The 9832-nt window shown below is 37.8% G+C and overlaps 1 pseudogene; it reads left to right on the top strand.

Moving 5' to 3' along the window:
• The first annotated feature begins 726 nt into the window (after positions 1-726).
• LOC102410124 lies at positions 727-1716 on the top strand (annotated as a pseudogene).
• Positions 1717-9832: the final 8116 nt, after the last annotated feature.

Genomic DNA, 9832 nt, shown 5'->3' with positions numbered 1-9832 from the left:
CAACAGTGTAAGAGGGTTCCCTTTTCTCCACACCCTCTCCAGCATTTATTGCTTGTAGACTTTTGGATCGCAGCCATTCTGACTGGCGTGAAATGGTACCTCATTGTGGTTTTGACTTGCATTTCTCTGATAATGAGTGATGTTGAGCATCTTTTCATGTGTTTGTGAGCCATCTGTATGTCTTCTTTGGAGAAATGTCTGTTTAGCTCTTTGGCCCATGTTTTGATTGGGTCGTTTTTTTTCTGGAATTGAGCTGCAGGAGTTGCTTGTATATTTTTGAGATTAGTTCTTTGTCAGTTGTTTTATTTGCTATTATTTTCTCCCATTCTGAAGGCTGTCTTTTCACCTTGTTATAGTTTCCTTTGTTGTGCAGAAGCTTTTAAGTTCAATTAGGTCCCATTTGTTTATTTTTGCTTTTATTTCCAATATCCTGGGAGGTGGGTCATAGAGGATCCTGCTGTGATTTATGTCAGATAGTGTTTTGCCTATGTTCTCCTCTAGGAGTTTTATAGTTTCTGGTCTTACAGGTCTTTAGTTAGAAAAACTAACACCTTGCTTGTCTGGCCCAAAGTTTCTCTTTTGGTCTGCAGTCTTCTGTTTGACTCCATGCTTCAGAGAGCTAGCCCAAACCTCTGTTTCAATGACCTCTGTACCTAAGCCTCCAGGAAGGTGGGCCAACGACTTTAGTCTTTAAACTGCTGAGCCCCTCTCTAGCCATGCATCCTCGTGTGAGTGACTCCATCTTTAAACCCTGCGTGGCAATCTCTGACACACCGCCGTGATGCCCAGGGAAGACAGGGCGACCTGGAAGTCCAACTACTTCTTTAAGATCATCCAACTTCTGGATGATTATCCAAAATGCTTCATTAAGCAGACAACATGGGCTCCAAGCAGATGCAGCAGATCCGCATGTCCCTCTTCAGGAAGGCTGTGGTGCTGATGGGCAAGAACACGATGATGTGCAAGAACACGATGATGTGCAAGGCCATCCGAGGGCATCTGGAAAACAACCCAGCTTTGGAGAAACTGTTGCCTCACATCTGGGGGAACGTGGGCTTCGTGTTCACCAAGGAGGACCTCACTGAGATCAGGGACATGCTGCTGCCGAACAAGGTGCCAGCGGTCGCCCATGCTGGTGCCATAGCGCCATGTGAAGTCACTATGCTGGCCCAGAACACTGGTCTGGGGCCCAACTAGACCTCCTTCTTCCAGGCTTTAGGCATCACCACTAAGATCTCCAGGGGTGCCATTGAAATCCTGAGCAATGTGCAGCTGATTAACACCAGAGACAAGGCGGGCGCTAGCGAAGCCACGCTGCTGAACATGCTGAATATCTGCCGCCTTCTCCTTGGGGCTGGTCATCCAGCAGGTTTTTGACAATGGGAGCATCTACAACCCTGCAGTGCGTGACATCACAGAGGAAACTGCATTCCCGCTTCCTGGAGGGTGTCCGCAATGTTCCCAGCCTATGCCTGCAGATTGGTTACCCGACTGTTGCATCTGTACCCCATTCTGTCATCAATGGGTACAAGTGGGTCCTGGCTTTGTCTGTGGAGACTGATTACACCTTCCCACTTGCTGAAAAGGTCAAGGCCTTCTTGGCTGATCCATCTGCATTTTGTGGCTGCTGCCACCACCGCAGCCCCGGCCAAGGTTGAAGCAAAGGAAGAGTCAGAGGAGTCCGACGAGGATATGGGATTCGGTCTCTTTGACTAATCACCAAAAAGCAGCCAACCCGGCCAGCATTATTTGTGAAATGAGAAAATAAAGCTTACTTATCTTAAAATAAATAATAAATAAAATAAACTGCTGAGCCTTAAAAAGGTTCTTGCCAGGAGCAAAGTCCCTCAAGGCAAGAACACAACTGCCTTGAACTTTAAAACATGGAAACTTATATTACCACATGTAAACTAGATAGCCAGTGGGAATTTGCTGTATGACTCAGGGAACTCAAAATGGGGCTCTGTAACATCATAGAGGGGTGGGATGGGGAGGAAGGTGGGAGGGAGGTTCAAGAGGAAGGGGATATATGTATACCTATGACTGATTCATGTTGACGTTTAGCAGAAACCAACACAATTCTGTAAAGCAATTGTCCTTCAATTAAAAAATAAAGAAATTAAAAACAAAAGAGTAGGAAGGAATCTCAGACTTCACCCAGTTAATATCTTCATTGTTGACAGTGAGAAAAAATTAGAAGCAAGGCAACTTGCGCCCAGTGACTCTGGAAATAAATCATAAAACCAAAGACTAAAATCCAACTCCCTTGCTGAATCCAACTCCCTTGCTGCTTGGTTCTAAGACCACAAAAAAGAGTGAGATTAACATTGCCAGCTTTGAAATTATGAAGATCTCAAGACTTTCAGACTCCATCACTGAAAAAATACAACTGAAATACCCCTTGAAAATATATCCCAAATCATATTATTCCCCCTCTCACTTCCCTCACATTCATCTCTCACTTTCTCTTCTGAGAATATCTGCATTCAGGCTCTTATCTTTGTTCTTTTCCTTTTTTCTTCTTTTCTGTTTTATTTTTTTCTGCAGATGATTATAACATTCTTGCCTAAGTGATTCATGTTTTTCTAATCTAATTCCAAACACTGACCTTATAAAAATTCATCATTTTTCTCAAGAGAATGAGAATGAAAATGACTTGCAAAAACGTTTCAACCAGACTGACAGTCCTGAGACTAGAACCCAGATGTCTTGTGTTCCAGTCTAGGTTCTTCTATTATAAGGCATTGCAGGAGAAATAACAATGTCCTGATTAATTCCAAGAATCCCAAAGATGGATAAAATTACACTATCAAATTCCATCCCCGTATATGAAATTGACAGTTTCCCTGTCCTCTTACAAAGGAAGAGCCTGAATACAGAAGACCAAACTGCTTCTCCATTTATAAGATAAATCCTCAAATTTCTTTTTGTCTAACTTTTGTAGACTTCTACATTCAGTGGGACTACTATATTTATTTCCCTTTCAGGATCAAGTTGTTTTATTTACCATCCCAAGAACAAACAGAGCTCCTTACTTTTGCCCCAACTCTCCAAGATAACTCAATTCAATTCATCCTCTGTCAGTCTCTCTCTCTCCCTTATAATGTATTGAATGTATATAAAATATCCTAAAGAGATTTATTGATATCTCAATTGTGGGCCATATGTTGTCATATTAAAAGGTCAGCTGGATAAAAGAAAAGGACACCTGGAGATGCCCTGGTAAAACCTCTTTGAGTGGGTCAAAAATAAAACTCTAGAGGAGTTATGTGATTTTGTAAAGGATTCCAGGTACTATGGAGAAATCTGAGGAGAAGAAAGAAAATAAATGCAATTTCTTTATATGGCCAGGAAATTATAGATAATATATAATCACATTTCCATTTTACATATTGAGACTATGGTAGTTATATAAACTGTATGAGATATAATTTGGGGAATGAAGATCTGGTTTTCATTTTTTTCAAGCCCAAGCTTATATTCATTAAATCAATCGCACCTTAATTTTAAGAGTGATAGAAAGATTAAAAAAATAAGATTTTTACACATAATATTTAATAATCTCTGGGCCAGGGAAAAGAAGTTGTGAAGTTTATCCATATTAGTGGGGATATTCAGGACAGGCAGTCTAAAGAAGAGTTTTTCTGAACTGATCCTCTTTGAAATAGGGACTTTATTATGAAAAAAAGCACATGCAATACTAGTATAGGAGCATTTATTCTCACTCTTAAAATAATGACTTTTAGCAATAGTGGTTATGAAAGAATCTAAAGAGTAATGCAGAGTATGATCAAATGAATATATATTTTTAACTTCTATATACAACATGCATATATATGTATATATCTTTAAGATAATAGCTACAACAGGCTACTAGATAAACAAAACAGCCATAAACATTACAATGCCTGACAGCTGCAAAAATAAGAACTGAAAATGACAGTGGCCAATACTACTACTCAAGGCTGAAGCATGTAATTTACATCTTAGTGAAATTAAACATACTATAATAGCTTAGCTTCCAGGCAACAATACTATTAAATTTGCAGTAGTAGTTTATGACATCATCTGAAACCCCAGGATACACATTTGAAGCTGGCTATTATGGTTAGTAATCAGTCTTGCTGTTCTGGTTAGTTTTTCATTTAATTCATTGCAGGCTCCTATTAAAAAAGAAGACAAATATCAGCAGTTGAGGATGCTGTTTTTTGCAAAAGCTGTTAAGCCTCAGGTTGCAGTGATGTCATATTTTAAAATCAGTAATAATAGCTTATATTTGAATAGCATTAAGAGGTCAGAATTATATTGAAAATATGATAATTTAAGCATTTTAATAGTCAATAAGCATAATTTGGGGATTTCTAACTCACCTTTTCCAAAAGTTTCTTAACAAACTGTCAATGACTGTACAACAGCAGAGTAACAATAAAACCTATGGCTGTAAGTAATGGTTTTATATTATACAGCAGCAGTCTCAACCAGATATACTGTAATCAGACCATTAGAAGTGCCGACACCTCAGGGGAGGAGTATCTATGAATTTTAAAAATGTTTCCAATTTTTGGTGCATGAAGTAATTTCTTTGGAGATGGAGAATATAAGTCACTACATAATTTTTCAAAATGTCCCATTTTCCAAAAAGTTTATGAACTTTGATAATCATAAGAGTGATTCTCAACGGTTAGGGAAAGCTTTTTAGAATCTCCTGTGGTGAGTATGAGAAAGGACCATTTAGTTAAGTTCCATCTATTTTCACTAGATGATTCTAAAATCCTTGATTTTCAAGGATTTTGTGGCTTTCTTACTCAATCTCAAGCACTGAACTGTTAAAAATTCTACACTGATTGCAAGAGGAGACTTGAGGACTAGGGAGATGAAAATGACTTGGTGAAAATTCTTTGACAATACTCTTGAAACTATCACAACATTTTTAATCAATTAGACTTCCTGGTGCTAGTTGTAAAGAACTTGCCTGCCAATACAGGAGACTTTAGAGATGCAGGTTCAATCCCTGGGTCAGGAAGATCCCCTGGAGGAGGGCCTGGCAACCCACTCCAGTATTCTCACCTGGAGAATCCCATGGACAGAGGAGCCTGACAGGCTGCAGTACACAGGGTCACACAAGAGTTGGATATGACTGAAGTGACTTAGCATACCCATCCATGCCAAAATAGAATAAAAAATTTAAAAAATATATGTTTGACTAATGATTTCAAGATCTGGAACTTGACAACAATTTTCTAGAGATTCTTTGCCTTTATTTTGCAGCTGAATTTTTCCCCCCTCACTCAATGAATGTAGCTACATATATAAGTGAGAAGCCTCAAAAAAATGGAAGTTTAAGTGGAAATATTGGATCACATATTGAGTTAATCTGGTCTGAAGTAGATGACTACCTTAAGTAACCAAATTGAAAGAAATCCACCTCAAGTATCTCACTGAACAATGCATAACCTTTAACATCCTTAGGAAAGTAATGAAAAAAAACCTTAATTATAAGGTTTTTGGGAAACTTAATGGTTCTGCCTTTAGTGCCTTCCTCTAAATCACGTTATATAAACTCTATATGATTATAACCAATAAGCACCAAGTGCTTAGAAATAGTAAGTTTAGAACAGGTGGCAAGGAGAAAAAAAGGTACAGAGAACGGTATAGTAATGCACTTTTAGGATCTAGATATCTGTGAATATAATGTCTATGGAGTAAAACTTGCCACTCTAAAATATTTCCTTGGGAATATTTTGAGCTGAAAACAATCAAGGCCCAAAGGACTTTCAAAGAAACATTGACCTTTCCCCTAACTGACTTAAGACTATAGATAGAGGACCTGTTTCAGTGAAGGAGCTCTCACTACAGACGTACAGAATGAACTAGGTGTTCAGTTCAGTTCAGTCACTCAGTCGTGTACGACACTTTGTGACCCCATGGACTGCAGCACATCAGGCTTCCCTGTCCGTCACCAACTCCTAGAGCTTACTCAAACTCATGTCCATCCAGTCAGTGATGCCATCCAACCACCTCATCCTGTGTCATCCCCTTCTCCTCCTGCCTTCAATCTTTCCCAGCATCAGGATATTTTCAGATGAGTCAGTTCTTCGCATCAGGTGGCCAAAGTATTGGCGTTTCAGCTTCAGCATCAGCCCTGAATATTCAGGACTGATTTCCTTTAGGATGGACTGGTTGGATCTCCTTGTAATCCAAGGGACTCTCAAGAGTCTTCTCCAACATCACAGTTCAAAAGCATCAATTCTTCAAGTGCTCAGCTTTTTTTTATAGTCCAACTCTCACATCCATACATGACTCCTGGAAAAACCATAGCTTTTACTAGATAGACCTTTGTTGGTAAAGTAATGTCTCTGCTTTTTAATATGCTGTCTATGCTGGTCATAACTTTTCTTCCAAGAAGCAAGCATCTTTTAATTTCATGGCTGCAGTCACCATCTGCAGTGATTTTGGAGCCCCCAAAATATAAACTAGGTGTGGCAGGCAGCAACTAGCAGACTCTGTTAAAATTCCTTTCTAAGTCCTATTGTCTCTGCAAGGTTCAGCAAACATTCGTTTAGGAAACTTTTGCTTTTCCATTTCCATGTCAATTTCCTTCCTCCCCTTTTAGGTTCCAGCCCCCCCATATTTTGTATTGTCTTGAGCTAAAGGCTGTAGTTAAGGTGAGGTTAAAAAGGCAGTACTTAAGCTGAAGAAAATCAGTCCTGAATATTCATTGGAAGGACTGATGCTGAGCTGAAACTCCAATATTTGGCCACCCGATGTGAAGAACTGACTCACTGGAAGAGATTCTGATGCTGGAAAAGGTTGAAGGCAGGAGGAGAAGGGACAACAGAGGGTAAGATGGTTGGATGGTATTACTGACTGGATAGACAAAGAGTCAGACATGGCTGAAGGCGAGGGTTCCCACCATTTTGGTGAGTTATTTAATTTTTCTGCATCTCTCCCATGTTTACATGTTATTTAACTTTTGTTTGATTTTCTGCTGTTAATCTGTCTCTCATCACTTTAATTCTTAGACCAACCAGAAGAATCTAGAAGGGTAGAAGAAAATTTCTTCCTCCCTCCTTCACATGTCCCAAAGGATGGCAGTCAGAGGTCACTAAATGTCTAGGAAAGATGAACTTATGAAAAGTGACGTGAAGAGAGTTTAAGATAAAACATCATCGACCTCCTAGCTTTGGCTAGACCATGCCTTAGCAACTTTCAAAGAGAAGACCTCAAGTGATAAATGGTCCCCTGATATTCACCCTAAATACTCAGAATTTAACAGACAGAGAATGGAAGGGATGACATTGTAAACTATATATATTTTTTAAAATAAATGCTATACATGGAAATAAGGCAAGTAGATAAAAATCATCTGCCTCTTGACTCTCAAAAGTGAAAAAGGCTAAAAGAAACCAGTAGTTTAACCCAGAATACCAGTCTGAATAAAAGCAGACTCGATTAGCTAAATTCCTGAACTTGAAATGTGAGAACATCAAGAACATGAGGCTGAGGCACATGGTCTTGACTCTAGAGACTGCTGTAAAGGGAATATATTGAAAGCCATGATTCAAACAGAAAAAGAAAATCATGTTTACTAAAACTACCTATTTCTTCCTCTAGGAATGCAACATCTTTCATCTCTTGCATGAGGGGAAAAATAGCTTTGGACAGTTTTAGCTAAAAATGCCAATATGTACAATCACATTTTGGGGCACAATTTTTGACATTTTAATATTTCATTTCTAGGCCAGCTTCCCTATGCTCTTTCCCATGACCTTTTCTTTTTTTTTTCCTTTCTCCCAATTCTTTTGTTTCTTTATTTGGATTAGAAAAGATGACATAAATTATAGTGCAAAGATGTTGCTGTTAGAATTTGAAAAGACTTGGTTTAATAGCACTATGACATGCTAACCCTAAATATTACAATTTCAACAGATGATAGAAAAGGAAAACACATCAGAAATGTCAATAAATAGAGTAGATTCATGGATAAAACTAGATGACAGACTACAGTTTTCATGTACTTACTGACAAACACTTTTCCCTGTTTTCCTTTAGAACAAAAAGTGGAGAAATACTGGGCATGATGTTTGCAAGTCTGTCCTTGAGGGGGTCTATAATTATACTGTCCCATACTGCAGTCAGGAGTAACTCAGAAGCAACACAAAGATGAATCACTTAGCTAATTCTTTGGTATTTTCTCACAATTCTCTTTTCCATGTAGAATTTATTCTTTAATAGCCATCAGTACTGAAACTTATGTTTGCAAAAGTGAGTGAGTTGATTAATAGGTATTTTATACATCTGGTATTTTCTCATAAAAGACTGGGAAACTTATTTCAATTATCATACCACCAACAAGGATGCAATCTGTTCACAAGGCCTGTTTACGAATGGCTGCTTTGGGTAATGGCTGTTTTCTTAGCACAGGAAATGAAATATAATATTATTAAACAGAGATATGCAGAATGAGGTGTCAAGTTATCCATCTTCCTGATGTTTATAGGCTTCATTTTTTAGAATGTTTATTTTATTTTATGGAACCACACGTTAAAATATCTCCTATTTGAAAGGATCTAATTTCTTTTACTCTGGTTTTAATGTCCTTGAATATTAACATTTTCAAACTTGTAAGCAATCAGCTAAGAAAACCTGTGGTAGGTACTTTATTAATTCCATTTAGATACATGTGCCATAATGAGAGAGACAATAAAAGTGAACATTTTACCTTTGCGTGAGAATAAGAACTGGTCTTTGCCAGGAGGATAAATGATTTTCATTTTTAGAGACCACCTGTGACAATATGGAGGGAGTGGATAAGGACTTCTGGAGAAAAAATATCAAACAACAAAGGGGTTGTGTGCGTGAGCACGTGTGTATTTCTGGAGGGAGGGGTATGAATCATGACACTGAAATGGAAATAATCGAACTCAGTTTTTAACAGCATTAGCAAAATCATTGGAAGTGTCTAGATCTATCTACTTTGGACTCAGTATGGCCCTTTAATCCTTTCACTGTCTATTAATTGCCAATCTGAGGGGTGGAAGCAAGAAAGAATGAACTATTAAATTTTCATTATTAGTATTATTTTCCCAAGAAGGCATGCTACTAAGAAGTGGATCTACTTGTAGATAAAGGAAAGCAAAAGTATTTCTTTTCTATACTTAAGGAAAGAAAGCACTTCAGACAATGCAGATTGCAGAACTTTACAAAAGCTTCTTACAGAAAATATGAACTTTAGTCAATAGTGTAATATAACCATTCTGAATATATAACTGCATATTCCATTTTCAAGTAACCCTTGTAAAGACTCTGCATAGTTGGTTTTTTTTGTTTGTTTGTTTTTAATACATTGTAACTTCTTCATGAAAGCATGTTCTTGGTACTTAGCATACTGTCTGGCTCACAATAAATATGCAATTTTTTTCTGAATTAATTAATATGTATCACCTTTCAAATATAACCATTCCTGTTTAAAGCTGCTATGTTGAACATCTCATCTACCAATTATAGTTCTGTAATTTTGTGGTTTATTTGTCATAAGAATCCTCTCTGGTATACTTTGTCAAAAATTAATTCAACAAATATCAACTCATTACATACCATTTTTCAATCTTTGTTTAGGTAATGGAAATGCAACAATGAAAGTATCAGAGAAGACTCTGCCTAATGGATATTTATATTCTAGTGGAAGAAATATGTCATAAACAAATAAATAAAAAAGGTAACTACAAATTGTGATAATTCCCTGAGTTGTGTCTGACTCTTTGCGACCCCAGCCAGGATACCGGAGTGGGTAGCCTTTCCTTTCTCCAGGGGATCTTCCCAACCCATGGAC

The sequence above is a fragment of the Bubalus bubalis genome, chromosome 3 (assembly GCF_019923935.1).
Source record: "Bubalus bubalis isolate 160015118507 breed Murrah chromosome 3, NDDB_SH_1, whole genome shotgun sequence".
NCBI lineage: Eukaryota > Metazoa > Chordata > Mammalia > Artiodactyla > Bovidae > Bubalus > Bubalus bubalis.
This window is presented reverse-complemented; position numbering and strand designations above follow the sequence as displayed.